Below are 18780 nucleotides of genomic sequence, written 5' to 3'. Positions count from 1 at the left end.
TTTCCTTTGCTGTGCAAAAGCTTTTTAAGTTTAATTAGGTCCCATTTGTTTGTTTTTGCTTTTGTTTTCCCTTGCTTGAGGAGATAGATCCAAATAAATATTGCTAAAACTTATGTCAAAGGGTGTACTGCCTGTGTTTTCTTCTAGGAGTTTTATGGTTTCTGGTCTTACATCTAGGTCTTAATCCATCTTAAGTGTTTTTTTGTATGTGGTGTGAGAAAATGTTCTAATTTCTTTATTTTACATGTAGCTGTCCAGTTTTCCAAGCATCACTTATTGAAGAGATTGACTTTACCCCATTAGTGTATTTTTTTTTTTTTTTTTTTTTTTGCGGTACGTGGACCTCTCACTATTATGGCCTCTCCCATTGTGGAGCACAGGCTCTGGACGTGCAGGCTCAGTGGCCATGGCTCACGGGCCCAGCCGCTGTGCGGCATGTGGGATCTTCCCAGACCGGGGCACAAACCTGTGTCCCCTGCATCGGCAGGTGGACTCTCAACCACTACACCACCAGGGAAGCCCTATTGTATATTTTTGCCTCCTTTGTGGTAGATCAATTGACCGTAAGCGTGTGGGTTTGTTTCTGGGCTCTCTATCCTCTTTTAATGGTCTATTTGTCTGTTTTGTGCTGTTCTGATTACTAACACTTTGTAGTATTGTCTGAAGTCAAGGAGCGTGATACCTCTAGCTTTGTTCTTTTTATTCAAGATTGCATTGGCTATTTGGGGTCCTTCGTAGCTCCATATAAATTTAGGATTATTTGTTCTAGTTCTGTGAAAAATTCCCTTGATATTTTGATAAAGATTGCATTGAATCTGTAGATTGCTTTGGGTAGTATGGGCATTTTAACAATATCATTTCGTGAAGATGGGGTGTCTTTCCATTTATTTGTATTATCTTCAGTTTCCTTAAACAATGTCTTATAGTTTTCAGAGTATAGGTCTTTCACCTCCTTGGTTAAGTTTATTCCTAGGTATTTTATTCTTTTTGATGCAGTTGTAAATGGGATTGTTCTCTTGCTTTCTCTTTCTGATAGTTCATTATTAGTGTATAGAAAAGCAACAGATTTCTGTATGTTATTCTTTTTAAATTAATTTATTTATTTTTGGCTGTGTTGGATCTTCATTGCTGCATGCAGGCTTTCTCTAGTTGTGGAGAGTGGGGGCTACTCTTCATTGTGGTGCATGGGCTTCTTATTACAGTGGCTTCTCTTGTTGTGGAGCACGGGCTCTAGGTGCATGGGCTTCAGTAGTTGTGGCTCATGGCCTCTAGAGAGCAGGCTCAGTAATTGTGGTGCACAGGCTTAGTTGCGCCATAGCATGTGGGATCTTCCCGGACCAGGGCTCAAACCCATGTCCCCTGCACTGGCAGGTGGATTCTTTACCACTGCACCACGAGGGAAGTCCCAAGATTTCTGTATATTATTCTTATATCCTGCAATTTTACTGAATTCATTTATTAGTTCTAATAGGTTTTGGGGGGGGTTTTTGGTGGAGACATTAGAGTTTTCTATATAAAGTGTCATGTCACCTCAAATAGTGACAATTCTTCCCTTCCGATTTGGATGTCTTTCATTTATTTATTTATTTATTTATTTTGTCTGTTTTCTGTGGCTAGAACTTCCAATTCTATGTTGAATAAAAGTGGTGAGAGTGGGCATCCTTGCCTTGTTCTTGATCTTAGAGGAAAAGCTGTCAACTTTTCACCATTGAGTATGACGTTAGCTGTGGGTTTGTTATAAATGGCCTGTATTGTGTTGCAATATGTTCCCACTGTACCAACTTTGTTGAGAGTTTTTATCCTGAATTGATGTTGAATTTTGTCAAATGCTTTTTCTGCATCTATTGAGATGATCATGTGATTTTTATCCTTCATTTTGTTAATATAATCTATTGGATTGTCCAAAAAGTTCATTCGGGTTTTTCAGTAGCATCTTACAGAAAAACTTGAATGAAATTGTTGGCCAATCCAATATTACATTGATTGGTACCCTCCTTGTGCATATGTTGGTGTGCTGAATGGTGTCACAATATTTATCAGAAGCTCTGTTCATGTTTCTTTATTTTTCTTTCCTTTCTGTTCTTCAGACTGAATATCTATTGATCTGTCTTCAAGTTCACCAGTTCTTTAATACCAGTTCAAATCTACTGTTGAGCCTCTTTTAGGAATTTCTCATAAGGGCTATTGAACTTTTGACTCCAGTATTCCTATTTGGTTCTTTTGTAAAAGTTATATCTCTTTAACAATATTCTCTGTTTAATAAGACATTGTCATCACAGCTTCCTTTACTTCTCTAAGGGTTGTTTCCTTTAGTTCTTGGAAATATTTATAATGGTTGCCTTGACGTCTTTGTTAAGACTAACATCTGGGACCTCTCAGGGTATTTCTCTTGCCTGCTTTTTTTCTTGTGTATGGATTACACTTTCCCGTTTCTTTGAATGTCTCAATTTTTTGTTTAAGGTGAACCTAGTAAGTAACATATTGTAGCAACTCAAGATATGATTCTCTTCCATTCTCTACAGGGCCTCTTTATTTTTAATTTTTACTTTTTTGTCTACTTGCTTAGGGACTTGGAAAGACTATTTTAATGATGTCTATTTACCTTGCAGTGTGAAATTTCTGATGACATTCCTCAGAGGGCAATGCCGTGGGCATATGCACAGTCACCCTAGGATGATAGTGGCTTTAGAGGGCCTCTTTGACTATCTCTTTACCTAATCTCTATTTTTAAGCTGTCTGCTTCATGTGATATCACACCCAGCTATTGTGCTAGAAAATTTCAGGCAGATTGCTGTATTTTTTTCAGTTATGCCGTAGGGCATACATTGCTTCACAGTCAGATCCAATTACATTTAAGAAAGTAGTTTTTGAGAACAATCTGAGGCTTTTTCTGAATCAGAAAGAGTCTTCTTAGCTGTCTTTTTCCCTAGTTCTCTGGTAAACTAGCTGGTCAAAGGTATAGTTTGTTGCTTTCATACAACTACCAGCCTCCTCTTAGTTGCTTATTAGCAAAATCTCCACTGTTTGAGTTCCCTTAGGTTTGAACTTTCCCATACTGTGTTTCAGATAAAACTGGTTCCTTTGGGGAGAACTTCAGAGCTCCCTGTTCTCATGGACTGCCTCTCCCACTGGGCAAAATCTCTGAGCCACTGCTCTAGGTGCTTTATTTTACTGGTATATTCATTTCCTAGAGTTGCCATAACAAAGTATCACAAACTGGGGAACAACAGAAATTTATTGTCTCACAGTTCTGAAGATCAGAAATCTGAAATCAAGGTGTTATTAGGGCCATGTTGCCTCTGAAGTTTCTAGGGGAGGGTACATTCCAGGCCTCTCTCCTAGCTTCTGGTTATTCCTTGGCTTGTGGAGCATAACTCCAATCTTTATATAACATTCATCCTGTGTGCATGTGTCTCTCTTAATATGGTATTCTTTTTATAAGGACACCAGTCATACTGGATTGGGGCCCACCCTAATGACCTCATCTTAACTTGATTACATCTGCAAAACCCATATTTCCAAATAAGGTCACATTCGCAGATACCAGAGGTTAAGACTTCAACATATCTTTTGGGGGGTATGCAAAACCCATAAAGCAAGGGAACTTAGAGGATACAGTCTGTAGAGATCAGCATCTCAAAGCACAAAGCAATAAGAGAGAGGTAAAGAATGGATCTGGGGGAGAGGAGTTAATGCAAATGGAGACTAAACAGCCTAAACCCTTTCCAAAGGTAGCTGACTTATAACAAGCACTGGAACCAAAGAAGTAAAGTACAAAGATAATAATTTGGCTGTGTTTCTTCAAAATTGTGTAGAACATGGATTACAATGACCAGTGCACTCAAATTCCTCTTCCCCTCGGCAAATGTTACCTCTGTAGTGGAGCTGTATTTTAGCCTATTGTCACAAGCCATTATAATCACTAAGTAAAATTTATTTATTTTTATCTATCTATCTATTTATTTATTTATTTCCTTCCCTTGTTCTGAATTCAAGTTTAGCAAACTGATTATAACTTGGCTTCCATATAGTTTTTCCATAGGGCAAGAATATTCTGACCACCTTATTAGGATATTCTGGTCTAAGAAATTGTTCTTATTCTTATTATGAATTGGCATTTCTGTGTGCTGGTCTATTTAAAATATTGATTTTCCTGGGTGTGAAGAGCTGAGGACCATATTGGCTCCTTAATCAAATTTCTACTTTGCAGGTTACTGTCAGAGCAGTCAACTGGTCTACCAAAATGACTCTTCTGCCTCTTCTTTACTTCACAACTATAATAAATAGATATTGCATGAGTACTCAGTAAAGCACTAACGTTTATTTAATACTTACTATGTGTAATCTAATATGAGGCTCTCTCACCCAATTCTCATAATAATCTTGAGAGGTAACCCCATTTTACATCTAAGGAAACTAAAGCAAAGAAAGGACAACTTTAGTGTCCCCTAGCTAGTAAGTTGCAGAGCTGGTCTTTGAACTTTGGTCTTCTCAATTCCAAAGCCTGTAACAGTTCCATTACAAAAAGTTGCTTTTCTGACTATTGATGTCATAGACCAATGACCAAAGCTTGTTCATTATAATTCAATTTAATAGGTCTTTATTAGCACCTAATTATATTTTATATTTTCATAGGCATTGTGGGGAACATGAAAGAAGTTACCAAAAATAACCCCTTGCTTCTGGAAGCTTGTAACCTAATTTAACAAAAAGGAATTAAGTGTAATAATACAGTACATAATTAACTCCCAGAATAATATTTGTGAATTATAAATGCTGCTAGAAGTCAGAAATCAGTAAGGAATTAATATAGATATGGAGGCTTCACAGAGGTTGAATAGGTTATACAGAGAGGTGTTTTAGAAAAGAGATCTACCATTAGAGAACATATTTGGGTAAGAATGAATGTAACATATTTTGGGATAAAGAGAAGACAGTCCTATGTAGAGCAGAGGGAAAGTGGAATGAAAGAAAATAGTGGGTCAATGAGTAGTCAGGAAAGACCTCACACCTCAAACATCTGATTACTCTGTCTGAACTTGGTTTTTCAGGCATTGTAGAAATATTGAAGTGTATTATACAATACTGTTTGTTTTTTAAATGACTCACTGAAAATAAGTCTGTCAGGATATGTGGAAAGCCAAAGTCAAAGACAGGGGTTCATTTCTCTGGGCCAGAGATGCCAGCCAAGAGCTACGGTATGCCTCTGCCAGCTAGGGCAGTGGTTTAGCCACCCGAGAGCAGCACTTGCCACAGGCAGCCTTTCTGCTTCCACTTACGACCTGAGACATTCTGCCTCTGGCCACCTTCCAGAGCTATGACACTGACTCGTTCTAGCCACAGTGAGGATGGCAGAGAGTTTACAGATGCATGTATTCAAGCATTTTATCCGTCTTAAGCAAGAAGTTGTTTAGTGAGTTTTAGCATGGCCGTGTTGTGAAGAGCCAGGCTCTCTTTAGTACTTAAAGCATTTTGGAGGAAATATGCCTAGGAAAATTGAATTGATGCTATTTATGACTGACATGGTTTTCTTCTAAGTGTCTGGAATGTCTCTCAGAGATCACCAACTTGAGGACTCAAAAGGCATGCCCAAGAGACCTTGCCGCAAGTGGCAGCTCTATCAACAGCCAGTTGTGAAAAGCAAAGAGGATTATGTGACTATTAGAATAGCTAGTGCTATTTGTATCACATAAAAAGGTGGTCCAAGGTCATCACTCTTACACCAGTCTTGGTAAATTTTTCATGACATGTTTTCCTCAGTTGTTGTTGAAATGTCTCCTTTGGTGACACCCACCAGCAAAGGATAAAGTTCAAATTCTTGAACTTGTTTTCAATGTTCTCTACAACTCTCTTTTTGCTATCTTTTAGCTGCTTACCTGCTCTGATCAAACAGCTCTAACTCACTATTGCCCAAACTTGGGCCTTTTCACCTGTATGTTTTTGCCCCCCCCACCCCATCTAAAACATACCCCTTACTTCCCCTCCTTACCCCTCCTATCCCTCTGTTTAGATCCTGCATATCCTTTAAGAGGCAGTATAAATTCTGCTTCTCCGTGAGATCAGCTTCACAGAGATTATAGGTAGTCTACTCTTTATTTCTGTGGCTGGTGTTCTCAATATACATTCTGTTTTACATTTTTTTAATGTTTTTAGATTTGAAACTCCTAAAGGGCAGGAACTGACTCCTAACTCTGCACACAGCCAAGAGCCCTGTGTAATTAGGAACTGAAATTTTCATGCTTTTAATGATACTGATATTTTGAATATGAATAGAGGAATGCAGTAAGGAGAGTAGTTGGTTGTTACTCCTATAATTTATAAGAAAAAATCATGGTGATCCAGGTACCACTGAAGAATTTGTATAAATGTATAAAGTTTATGACTATTGTTAAGGTTACTTGTCAAAGGTGACTGTGTCGTAGTGGAGGAGTGAGGCTAGGTTAGGCTAGCTGACTGAGATTCTCAAACTAAACTTTTATGGTCTTTCCCTTGGCCATAGAAAAGTGAACTTCTCCAAGTAAGGGTCACTTTTCCCCCAAGTGCCTAGTCTCTCTGGAAAGCTGGGGGAGCTAGAAATGAGTTCCTGTTTCTCTGCCTGATACTGTAGTTTCTGCCAGATGTTATAATCTATCTCAACAACTGTGCCAGCTTCATGATTGCTATTATAGTACTCCCTTGGTGATACAGATTTCTTTCGGCAGGGATAGCAGATGCTCCCACTGTCACCAAGACTGAAAAGCAGCAGCAACATATGCTGACATAAGGCCAGTAAAAACTAGAATCTTCCACCAGTCATTGTCTGAATCATTCGACAATGACTTAAATACAAACTTCCCTTATTTCTTATCTTTTCCACCCTCACACCCCATTTTTAGATTTATTCAACACTTTTTGGCTATGATGATTCAGAATTGCACTATGCACAAAAAGAAGTAGACTGATGCCATTTTTATGAATGCTTCTGGGTGAAACAGTCTTGGCATATGAATGTCTTATCACCTTATATTATAACTGGTTTATGGGAGATACTGCTTCTGAGACAGAAATTCTTACAGTCTGTTCCCTATGGCCTATACAGATAGTAAGGCCAATGCTTTTGTTCTATTTTTTACATTTTGTTCTATCTTGTGGTAATATGCTATAGGGATGATAGAAATATATGCACCATTCAACTCTAAACCACCAAGGAGATTCAGTACTTAGTTTTGGAAAAGACTGATCAAACAGTCACCATCAGCTCATCAAATGCTATGAAGCATCAGGCAAGGTAACTGGAAAATGCTTGAAGAGGTTAGACTATACATGAATATTTGTAGCCTGCTGAGGTGTTTCCCCAATTGTAAAAATGTTAGGGAAAATATGAAGAAAATGTGCACCATTTTCTTAGGGAAAGAATGCTTTATATTCCATGCCAACGTTTCTTCCTTCTTTTACTTTCTTACTTTTTTTAGTATTAGGAATTAAAAATATTTGGTGCAGCTTAGAATATGATCTGGTGACAAAGTATGATTGTGAATTTGTCTAGCTTCTAATCTGTTTTAACTGTTTTCTTTACCTCTGTGCACAATTGGCTTCTGGGTAAGGAACCTCACTTGTTACCACCCACCTTCTTGACTGGTATTGACTAAATAGTAATATGGGTCCTCCTGGGGGATCTTCTGTTGAGTAAAGTTATTTCCTTTACTGGATCCCTCCCAGTATGGTGTCTGTAAAACATTCTGAATTTTTTGGTTGTTATCAAAACAGTCTCCTAAGCCCACGGTCTGGATTCTGATTTGGATTGGAGAGTTGCAGTTTCACAAGGATCAAATGAATGTGCATTTCTGGAAGGAAGGAACATTTTTTGTGGTCACGGTAAATGCCACTGGACATCACCAGTTTTAGACTTAGGGGCATCCGAGAAGAATGTGATATTTTCCCATATTTTAGCTTCTTGCTTTTTGAAGCTAGTTTCCTTGAGTCTGTGGCATGCTTTCATACTGGAATGATTTTTCTCTTAGACTGATTATAGATATACTTGGTCATACTTCAGCCCCCAGTATTTGGGAGCTCCCTGAATTAAATGTGTGAACTTAATCTGGCCTATGTAATTATTAAAAATGAGAAATTAGATGCAGATGTATTGCAGTCTACTCAGATTCAGGTACTACTCTCAAAGTTAAGAAGAGGGAAGAAGGAGGATATGCACGAAGACAATTTACCAAGGATCAGGCTGTATCTTTTTTCTGTTTCTGGTTTAATAAATCTCAGGAATTTTCTTGAAAGGCATATATGGAAATTGTGGGTAAAAACATGGATGATATAGTGGTGAAATAAGGAGAAGGAAATGAAAATAAATGGAGGTATAAATTAATTTGGTGATGGATCAGGGAACTTTGGTTGGAGATATACATTTCTAAGAACCTCTTATATTATTTATTTTAAAATAATTTTAAATTGGGAGAAAAATTATAAAATAATACAAAAAACTCCTATAGTCCTTCACCCAAGTTCTCCAAATGTTAACATTCTACTAACATTTGTTTTCTCTCTTTCCCCTTAATCCTCCTTTCCCCTTAATCCTCCAGTGTGTATATTTCAAAAATTAATTAATTAATTAATTTAATTTAATTTAAATAACAACACTCTCCTACATAGCCAAATGCAGACATCCAAAGAAATTAATAGTCCTACAACACTACATCCAATACACAGACCTTATTTAGATTTTACTACCTATACCAATTGTGTCTCTTTCTGATTTCTGGTTTAGCATCCAGTTCAGATCATGAGCTGCATTTAGTTGTCATTTCTCTTTAGGCTCTTACACCTGGAACAGTTCCTCAGTCTTTCTCTGGTTTTCATGATCTTGAGTTTTAAAGTAGTGAGGTCTTTCATTTGGAAGCATGTTTCTTACCCCAGGTCCATCTGATGTTTCCTTGGGACCAGTGTCAGCTCATGCTTTCTTAGCAGGAATACTACAGAAGTGATGCTGCCCTTGTCTAAAGGCCTGAGAACCAGGAGTGCCAGTGGTGTAAGTTCCAATCTGATTTCAAATCCTGATAACCAGAAGCACCAGTAGTGTAAATTCTAGTCTAAGCCTGAGTCCAAAAGCAGAAGGCACATGTCCCAACTCAAAGACAGTCAGGCAGAGAGACTGAATTCTCCCTTATTCAGCCTTTTTTATTATAGTCAGGCCTCCAACAGATTGGATAAAGCCAATCCACATTAGGGAATGTAATCTGTTTCACTCAATCTGCTGATTCAAATGTTGCTATCATCCAGAAACACCCTCTCAGAGACACCTAGAATGTTTAACCAAATAACCTGTGGCCCAGTCAAGTTTACACATAAAATTAACCATCATAAATCTAACCCTTGTCAACTTGATACCATAAACTAAGCATATGTTTACCATATGATACAGCAGTCAGGCTCCTTGGTACTTACCCAAGGGAGTCAAAAATGTATGTCCACACAAAAACCTGCACACAGATGTTTATAGCAGCTTTATTCATAATTGCCAAAACCTGGAAGCAACCAAGATGCTCTTCAGTAGGTGAATGGATAAAAAACCTGTAATACATACAGAAAATGGAATATTATTAAGCACTAAAAATAAAGGGAGCTATCAAGCCATGAAAAACATGAAGACACCTTAAATGCATATTATTAAGTGAAAGAAGCCCATCTGAAATAACTACATACTGTATGATTCCAACTATATGACATTACTGAAAAGGCAAAACTATGGAGACAATAAAAAGGTCATAGATACAGAAAAAAATCTCCTTAAGCCATATTTAATCTCCAAATAAAGACAATAACAAGGTCAAAATGCCACCTGCCGTGATACACCTATCCTGCATACAGCAAAAACCACACTAGCCACTTCCCAGAAAAGGAGGTAAAGTCCTGAGTGATGCTTACTCTTCTTCTTGATGTCCAGTAACTTAAATTCAATGATGTAAAGTTGACAATACTTAAATACTATGATATAAAATCAATACCTCTTATAAGCGGATAAGAGAATGAAGAAAGCAATGATTTGTGTAAACATATATTAAAATGAGGAAATACTCATGACTACTACAGTCCTCAGTTCTGTAACTGGTCACATGGTTGTAATTAGTATTTTTAACTAACTTCTCTCATTACCCTGTCTGTATTACCTTTGCCATCAGCAACTTCAACTGGTAATGGTTTGCTACCAGGTGGAGTGATTCAAATATTAATTTCTGAAGGGTCTGGGCAATTAGCAGTCCTGCCTGGATTGGGGTGTTGTAGTTTTCCACTGACCTTAAATCATAGGTAGTGGTAATACTAAGAGACACCCTAAGGGATCACCTGTATTCCAGACATAGTTTTCCTTACCTTCATTGTCCAATTTTTCCTTGGTAATTGGGATCAATCACCCTAGGCAGCATAGTAACTCCCTTCTTTGCCTGTTGATTCACAGGCATGAGGGAGTGCAAAGGGGCTGGATAACAGTCTTAAATTCCAGATCAGTGGAATCATTGTTGTATCTCCTGGTGGAAACATTCCTCCCTTTGGAACTAAGGCCTCTAGGTCAGCAGAGCATAAGGTCTTGGGAAGAGGAAGCAAAAATTTTGCTAATGGGTTACTAGGGGTAATAGTGAGATGTGATACTCCCACTTTCACTGCTTGATTCCTGGACCCATGAATCCTGGCTGTGAGAGAAATAGCACATATATCAGACGGTGACTCAGAGCATATACAGCATTCTGGAGAACCTTGTCCCAGACCTGCAAGGTATTGCCACCTAACTGGTGCTTTAACTGAGTCTTCAAAAAGCCATTTCACCATTGTATCAAGCCAGCTGCTTCAGGATAGTGGGGAAGATGGTAAGACCACTGAATTCCATAAGCATGGGTCCATTGCCACACTTCTTTTTCTGTGAAGTGAGTTCCTTGATCAGAATATTGTAAGGCCCTTGCTTGGCCCAGGGAGTATCTTTCCTTGCCTCTTCCATCTTCCATTATCTCCAGCATTCCTTGATTTGTGGCTGGATAATTCCAATATCTACTGTCATCTTCACACGGCCTTCTCTTCTCCCTGTGTGTCTCTCCTCTCTTTGTCTCTTATGAGGACACTTGTTCTTGGATTTAGGACCCATCCAGAAAATCCCAAATGATCATGCCTCAAGATCCTTAACTTACTTACATCTACAAAGGTGCTTTCTTTCTAAATGAGGTGACATTCACAAGTCCTGGGAGTTAGGACATGAACATATGGGGACCACCATTCAACCCACTGCAGTCATTTAAGTTTTTTCTTTTCTCTTTTTTAATGGATAAAGAAACTAAGGTTCAGATAATTTACATAATTTGCTCTAGATGAGATAAAAGAATTTGAATCTGGATTAATCTTCCACCAAAATCTGTGCTATTTCTATCACTGTCTCTTATGTGAAGCTCTCTGGATTGCATGTGTATCTTGAGTAGAGTTGGAAATTTATAAACATGGTGACTCTTGCTCTCTTTTCATACTAGCTTGTGCTATTATCATTCTAGCATACATCCAGGTAAACCCACCTTTACCAGGAGAGATGCCTGGGGAACTCCTTTTGAGAATATGCCTGAAGCATAGTTAGTCCAATTTGACCATGTTAAAACACTAAAAAAGAGCAGCAACTTTCCAGCAAACCAACTCACTGTTGTAGGTGGCATTTGTATCATTCTCTTTCACATCAGCAGAGGTGGCAGATGGTTTAAGTCATACATTTGGGTTATCAGCAGGACACAATTTTCCACAGATGAATGTAAACAGCACTTTTTGAAAACATGGTTTTTATGGAATATTTTAATCATAATTGTTGTTTATCACCAAAATTCAGAAGACACCCTTAACTTGGTACACATGACATGTTGACCTACACCCAAATGTTCTGAGTTCACAACCTTTCTAAGGAGTCTTATTTTAGCCTCAGCTGCCATGTTTCTGACCTCTGAGGTTATTTCATAATAACAAATACTTTGTTTCATTCATTGCTTCAGTAATGGCAATTTTTCATCATTTTTTCATATTCTAGGTTTATTATTTCCTCTTCAATTCACTGCAACTTTTTCCCTCAGCAATTGCACCAAAATGCATTTTACAGAGACTTTCATGGACTTTTTAAAAATGAAAATTAATTAAGTGACTTATGCTTTTGATTATTATGACTTTAATTCCATTTTATAGCTGAGGAAGTTGATTCAGAGGCAAATGACTTTTCATAGGTTATAAGGCAAGTTCTCATCAGAGACTTCCTGGCAATTGCTCTCAGGCCTATGGCTGACTTTGTCTTGTTAAATGTAACCCATATAAAAATAGACTCTAATTTTATAACTTATAGGTAGTTTTTCCTATCCTTGCAATTGTTACTTCCCTTAGTAACTGCTTAGCACTTCAGGAGTTCCTCTGCAGTATATTAATTTGTTTGACAATTACTTATTTCATGATTTCCTGTCTTTTTGAGATTTTTTATCTAGATTGTAGGCTGAGAATCTTTTCTGCTTTGAATCTTCTTCCTCATCTCCCAAGATGCCTGGATTATTATTCTGTTCACATTGGAAACAGAATATTTACTGATAATAGTGTCTGGAAAAAGAAGTGCATCCTCTTCAGGCACATGAAACAGAGGTTGCTCATTTCCACTACTCTAGTCTAGGCTCCTTTACCATAGCATTGCATGTATTAAAAATCATGGACTCTGGGCTTCCCTGATGGCACAGTGGTTAAGAATCCACCTGCCAATGCAAGGGACTTGGCTTCCAGCCCTGGTCCAGAAAGATGCCATATGCCGTGGAGCAACTGAGCCCGTGAGCCGCAACTGCTAAGCCTTCACTCTACAGCCCGTGAGCCACAACTACTGAGCCTGCGTGCCGCAACTACTGAAGCCCATGCACCTAGACCCCGTGCTCTGCCACAAGAGAAGCCACTGCACTGCAATGAAGAGTAGCCCCCACTCGCTGCAACTAGAGAAAGTCCGTGGGCAGCAACGAAGACCTGATGCAGCCAAAAAACTAATTAATTAAATAATAAAATAAAAAGATAGCATTAAAAAAAATCATGGACTCTGGAGTCACGCAACTGGGTTCAATTCCAGCTCTACTTCTTACCTTGGTCAACTTGCTTAGCCTCTGTGTCGCTCAGTTTTCCAACCTATAAAGTGGAGATAATAGTAATACTTATATTACAGGATCAGTGATAATTAAGTGAGTTAATACTAAAATGAGAATCATGCCTGGAATGTAGTGAACACTAAATATTTATTTATTAAATAAGTAATTTTTCCCGGTATTACTGACATTGCCATATGTTATGTTTCTGCCCCTAATCTTGTTCCCCACCAATTCACTTGCCATTACAGGCAGATTGAGCCTTCTAATGTACAAATATGATACTGTACTTCTCTGCTTAAATACCTAAATGAAGAGAGTTTCAGCTTCCAGCTGTCTTGGAGTAAATGGTACCAAGCTAGACTTCTTGCCATAAGCATCCCTAGATCTGAACAAAACACATCAGGCAACTGTTTTTCAGGCTATGGACAGCACTCAGTTTAAGTCTGTGATCCGTGAGGAGGGAAACTCAGGAAGTAAGCCCTGCAATTGCCTAGTTCTCTGTCTGGAAACAATTTTCTGACTACAGCATAGAGTAGAGTCTAAGCAGAGTACAGTGGTCCACTGAGCTAATGAGGCAGAGATCAAAGTTCTGGGTTCCTGAAGCAGTTGGAATGTGGTGGGTGGAGGCATCACAGAGAAGGGAGCTATCTCAAAAATCTATGTGATGGACCACCTCAAGTCTGTGGCTGAGGGTGAGCTGTAGATTCTCAGGGAAAATTACCAGAGATTTAATAGCTAGCAGCTGCTATAGGGTTGAGAGCTGGACAAAAATATTGGAGGTTAAGCAGTACCTGCAGACATTGAATTTCCAACCTTGCCAGAGCAGAGAGATTTCCCTAAAGCCTTTTTAACACGCCTGGCATCCAATGGAGACACACAAAAAGCCACGTCTTAGGAGTAAGGACCATGTCCTAAAGTAATATCTGCTATAGATTTCCCTAAGAAACCCTAATACCAAACTCTAAAAAGATCCATAGAGCAACAGAGTTTAAAGGTTGAATCCCACCAACTTATAGGGGCTGGCAAAATACCTTTTGTCTTCCACAGTTCCTCACTAACAAAGCATAAAATCAGGCCTACACAAATTCTAGGGAATTAGCCAGTAATCCAACTTGTTGACAAATAGAAAGCAAAGAACATAGCAGAATCCTAATTCTCTACAATGTATTATCCAAAATATCTAGTATTCAATTTTAAAAAAACGAGAAATGCAATACATAGTCAAGAAAAAAAAGTCGATAGAAATGGAATTGATTTTCTGTAAGGCAATTCAATGGGAAAATGATAGTCTTTTCAATAAATGGTGCTGAAACAATTGGAATATGATTGTGCAAAATCTCTATGTGCAAAACAATGAGCTTCTTCACTCTTACCTCATACATATACAAAATTAACTCAAAACGGATTATATACCTACATGCAAAGATTAAGACTATAAATCTTCTAGAAGCAAGCATAGGAAAAAGGAAAATGCAGTAACCATAAAAAAAATTGATAAATTGGGCTTCCTCAAAATTCAAACTATCTGCTTTTCAAGAGAGAAACTCAAGAAAATGAAAGGGCAAGCTATAACTAAAAGAAACTATTCATAGCACATATAACTGACAAAACACTTGAATCAACAGCATATAATGAACTCTTAAAACTCAATAATACAATCACCTCAATTTTTTAAATAAGTAAACATTTTATAAAAGACAAAATACAAATGGGCAATAATCAGGTAAAAAGATGTTCGACATCACTGGTCATCAGGGAAGTACAAATTAAAATCATAATAAAATACTACTTCACACCTATAGAATGACTAAAATTAAAAGGACTGGTGGGGGGGGACCTTTAAGATAGTGGAGGAGTAAGACGTGGAGATCACCTTCCTCCCCACAAATACATCAAAAATACATCTACATGTGGAATAACTGCTACTGAACACTGGCAGAAGACCTCAGACTTTCCAAAAGGCAGGAAACTCCCCTTGTACCTGGGTAAGGCAAAAGAAAAAGGGAAAAACAGAGACAAAAGAATAGCGATGGGACCTGTACCCTGGGGAGGAAGCAGTAAAGGAGGAAAAGTTTCCACACACTAGGAGCCCCTTCACTGGCAGAGACGCAGGGTGGGCGGGGGGAAGCCTTGGAGCTACAGAGGGGAGTACAGCAACAGGGGTGCAGAGGGCAAAGCAGAGAGATTGCCGCACGGAGGATCGGTGCAGACCCGCACTCACCAGCCCGAGAGGCTTGTCTGTTCACCCGCCAGGGCGGGTGGGGGCTGGGAGCTGAGGCTCGGGCTTCGGGCGGATCCCAGGGAGAGGACTGGGGTTGGCGGCGTGAACACAGCCTGAAGGGGGCTAGTGCACCACAGCTAGCAGGGAGGGAGTCAGTGAAAAAATCTGGACCTGCCTAAGAGGCAAGAGACCATTGTTTTGGGGTGTGAGAAGAGAGGGGATTCAGAGCACTGCCTAAACAAGCTCCAGAGATGGGCATGAGCCGCGGCTATCAGCGCGGACACGAGAGACGGGCATGAGACGCTAAGGCTGCTGCTGCCACCACCAAGAAGCCTGTGTGCAAGAACAAGTCACTGTCTGCACCTCCCCTCCCAGGAGCCTCTGCAGCCCACCACTGCCAGGGTCCCATGATCCAGGGACAACTTCCCCGGGAGAACACACAACGCACCTCACGCTATTGCAAGGTCACACTGGCCTCTGCCGCCACAGGCTCACCCGGTATTCCGTACACCTCACTCCCCCTGTCCTGAGTGAGCCAGAGCCCCCTAATCAGCTGCTCCTTTACCCCCATCCTGTCTGAGTGGGGAACAGACGCCCTCAGGTGGCCTACACGCAGAGGCGGGACCAAATCCAAAGCTGAACCCCAAGAGCTGTGTGAACAAAGAAGAGAAAGGGAAATCTCTGCCAGCAGCCTCAGGAGCACTGGATTAAATCTAAACAATCAACCTGATGTACCCTGCATCTCTGGAGTACCTGAATACACAACGAATTGTCCCAAAATTGAGGCGGTGGACGTTGGGAGCAACTGTAGAATTGGGGTTGGCTTTCTGCATCTAATTTATTTCTGGTTTTATGTATATCTTAGCTTAGTATTTAGAGTTTATTATCATTGGGAGATTTGTTTATTAACTTCGTTGCTCTCCATTTTTATATACATATAAATATATATTTTTTCCTTTTTCTCTTTTTGTGAGTATGTATGTATATGCTTCTTTGTGTGTTTTTGTCTATATAGCTTTGCTTTTACCATTTGTCCTCGGGTTCTGTCTGTCCGCCTTTTTTTTTTTTGTATACTTTTTAGTGCTTGTAAACATTGGTGGATTTGTCTTTTGGTTTTGCTGCTCTCTGCTTTCTTTCTTTATTTTTATTACTTTTTTATATTTTTGTTTTTAATAACTTTTATTTTAATAAATTTATTTTATTTTATTTTTCTATCTTTCTTTCCTTATTTTTCCTTCCTCTTCATCTGAGCTGTGTGGCTGACAGGGTCTTCGTGCTCCGGCCGGGTGTCAGGCCTGAGGCTCTGAGGTGGGAGAGCCGAGTTCAGGACATTGCTCCACCAGAGAACTCCCTTCCCCATGTAATATCAAACAGCAAACGTTCTCCCAGAGATCTCCGTCTCAGTGCTAAGCCCCAGCTCCACTCAACGGCCAACAAGCTACAGTGCTGGACAGCCTATGCCAAACAACTAGCAAGACAGGAACACAAACCCACCCATTAGCAGAGAGGCTACCTAAAATCATATTAAGTTCATGGACACCCCAAAACACACCAACGGACCCGGGCCTGCCCACCAGAAAGACAAGATCCAGCCTCATCCACCAGAACACAGGCACCAGCCCCTCCGCCAGCAAGCCTGCACAACCCACTGAACCAACCTTACTCACTGGGGGCAGACACCAATAACAACGGGAACTACAAAACTGCAGCCTGCAAAAGGGAGACCCCAAACACAGTAAGCTAACCAAAATGAGAAGACAGAGAAACACACAGCAGATGAAGGAGCAAGGTAAAAACCCACCAGACCAAACAGGTTAAGAGGAAATAGGCAGTCTAACTGAAAAAGAATTCAGAGTAGTGATAGTCAAGATGATCCAAAATATTGGAAATAGAATGGAGAAAATAAAAGAAACGTTTAACAAGGACCCAGAAGAATGAAAGAGTAAACATACAGTGATGAATAACACAATAAATGAAGTTAAAAATTCTCTGGAAGGAATCAATAGCGGAATAACTGAGGCAGAAAACAGGATAAGTGACCTAGAAGATAAAATAGTGGAAATAACTACCACAGAGCAGAATAAAGAAAAAAGGATGACAAGAATTTAGGACAGTCTCAGAGACTCTGGGACAACATTAAGCACACCAACATTCAAATTATAGGGATCTGAGAAGAAAAAGAGAAAAAGAGAGGGACTGAGAAAATATTTGAAGAGATTATAGGTGAAAACTTTCCTAATATAGGGAAGGAAATAGTCAGTCAAGCCCAGGAAGCACAGAGAGTCCCATACAGGATAAATCCAAGGAGAAACACACCAAGACACATATTAATCAAACTATCAAAAATTAAATACAAAGAAAAAATGTTAAAAACAGCAAGGGAGAAGCAACCATTAACATACAGGGGAATCCCCATAAGGCTAACAGCTGATCGTTCAGCAGAAACTCTGCAAGCCAGAAGGGAGTGGCAGGATATATTTAAAGTGATGAATGGGAAAAACCTACAATCAAGATTACTCTACCCATCAAGGATCTCATTCAGATTTGATGGAGAAATTAAAACCTTTACAGACAAGCAAAAGCTAAGAGAATTCAGCACCACCAAACCAGCTTAACAACAAATGCTAAAGGAACTTCTCTAGGCAGGAAACACAGAGAAGGATAAGACCTACAATAAAAAACCCAAAACAATTAAGAAAATGGTAATAGGGACATACATATTGATAATTACCTTAGATGTAAATGGATTACATGGTCCAACCAAAAGACATAGACTAGCTGAATGGATACAAAAACAAGTCCCATACATATGCTGTCTACAAGAGACCCACGTCAGACCTGGGAACACATACAGGCTGAAAGTGAGGGGATGGAAAAAGATATTCCATGAAAATGGAAATCAAAAGAAAGCTGGAGTAGTAATCCTTATATCAGACAAAATACTCTTTAAAATAAGGACTATTACAAGAGACAAAGGAATACACTACATAATGGTCAAGGGATCATTCCAAGAAGAAGATATAACAACTGTAAATATTTATGCACCCAACATAGGAGGACCTCAATACATAAGGCAACTGCTAACAGCCATAAAAGGGGAAATCAACAGTAATACAATCATAAAAGGGACTTTAACACCCCACTTTCACCAATGGACAGATCATCCAAAAAGAAAATAAGTAAGTAAACACAAGCTTTAAATGACACATTAAACAAGATGGACTTAATTGATATTTGTAGGACATTCCATCCAAAAACAACCTAATACACTTTTTTCTCAAGGGCTTATGGAACATTCTCCAGGATAGATCATATCTTGGGTCACAAATCAAGCCTTGGTAAATTTAAGAATATTGAAATCGTATCAAATATCTTTTCCAGCCACAATGCTATGAGACTACATATCAATTACAAGAAAAAATCTGTAAAAAATACAAACACATGGAGGCTAAA

At 39.1% G+C, this 18780-nt stretch overlaps 1 pseudogene across 1 annotated transcript in view; it reads right to left on the bottom strand.

The window, feature by feature from the left end:
• LOC308616305 (phosphorylase b kinase regulatory subunit beta-like) overlaps positions 1 to 18780 on the bottom strand; it is a 106191-nt pseudogene that overhangs the window by 68564 nt on the left and 18847 nt on the right. The window contains exons 2-3 of the transcript in view: positions 13104 to 13146; positions 8897 to 9038 (exon numbers count right to left, since the gene is read on the bottom strand). The product of the transcript in view is annotated as a phosphorylase b kinase regulatory subunit beta-like (transcript). The remainder of the gene's footprint in view (positions 1 to 8896; positions 9039 to 13103; positions 13147 to 18780) is intronic.

This window comes from Mesoplodon bidens (assembly GCF_964165515.1).
Source record: "Mesoplodon bidens genome assembly, chromosome: 4".
Lineage (NCBI taxonomy): Eukaryota > Metazoa > Chordata > Mammalia > Artiodactyla > Ziphiidae > Mesoplodon > Mesoplodon bidens.
Note: the sequence above shows the minus strand (reverse complement) of the source record. Positions and strands in the feature narration are given on the sequence as shown.